Source organism: Fukomys damarensis, unplaced genomic scaffold (assembly GCF_012274545.1).
Source record: "Fukomys damarensis isolate Sample0158 unplaced genomic scaffold, DMR_v1.0_HiC HiC_scaffold_13, whole genome shotgun sequence".
In the NCBI taxonomy this organism is placed as follows: Eukaryota; Metazoa; Chordata; class Mammalia; order Rodentia; family Bathyergidae; genus Fukomys; species Fukomys damarensis.
In genome coordinates, this window is record NW_022900925.1 from 33,807,190 (window position 1) to 33,808,445 (window position 1,256).

Genomic DNA, 1,256 nt, shown 5'->3' on the forward strand with positions numbered 1-1,256 from the left:
TCCTGTCCCTGGGCGCGGACTGCGATCCAGTCCCCGCCAGCTACTGCTGTCGTGCTGCAGGCTCTGGCTTTGGAGAGGGACGTGGAGGCCCTCGTAGGCTTCTGGGACTGGCAGGGTCTTCGCAGGAGACCCCTCCCTCGGGGCTGGCGAGACCCTGGGCTCCGCGAGGCTGCAGAGCCCCCAAGTGACCGCGAGGTGGCGCGCTGGCACTGCGTGTCCTCGGGTTCAGCCCGGCTAAGCGAGGCTAGAGGACTGGAGAGCGAGGGGCGGGTTGAGGCGTGCGAGCTAGGAAGTAAGATTGGGAGAAGCTTCCCCTCTTCTGAAGACGGGCAGGGAACAGAAGGCGGTGGAAGGAAGAAATGAGCCAGGCGTCGGGAACAGCCAGGATGACTTGCGAACTGGGTTTTGTGGGCCAGCAGGACAAAGAGTTGGGGGGCGCCCAGGTTTCATCATCAGGGCCTTCGTGATGGAGCGTCGTGGCTCCCAGCTATTGGGGACTGGGAGGGAATTGAGGTCACCACCCCTGCACATCACACCCAACGTGGTTCCCACAGCCCTCCCCTCCCACTGCCTGGGCCCCTGCCACTTGCTCACGCACACGCACTTCTGACCCCACCTGGACGCCGTGGACGCGTGAAATCGTCACGTCACGCACCCAGCACCAGAATTTCCCTCAGACTACTGAAGTTCAGTTCAGCCTGTGTCCTGCACAACTCCTGGGGACCCCAGGTCCCTGTCCCCCCTTCGGACACAGCGATGGCTGGAATTGTGCATCCATAGTTTGGAGGAAGCTCTGGCATCACCCCCTACATCCACACGGGTTACCCCGCGGGACTCTCCCGGGGCCAACTTAGGACTTTTCTGAACCCGGTATGCTTTTTCCTGGTGGGTCCTCAATTTTTTTACAAATCATTTTATGATTGTGTTACTATAAAGACAATATATTAATATATCACTTCTTCAATCTAGAAATCCTTTGCCTCTTGGTTTTAAGAGAGATTAAAATATTTTCATGAACTCTGGGTCCTTACCACTTGCCTGTCATTAGCATAGTGACCACACACACACACACACACACACACACACACACAATCACTGGGCCACCTCTTGCCACAAACCCCAAGTGGGGAAATTCCCCTCCTGCCTCATCTCCCCTAAGTCCACCCCCAACCAAGAAGACAGATCCTGGGGGCCTGCAGGCACCCCCACCCCTCATTCAGAAGGGTTATCTGGGCTGGAGGTGTAGGAGAAACGAG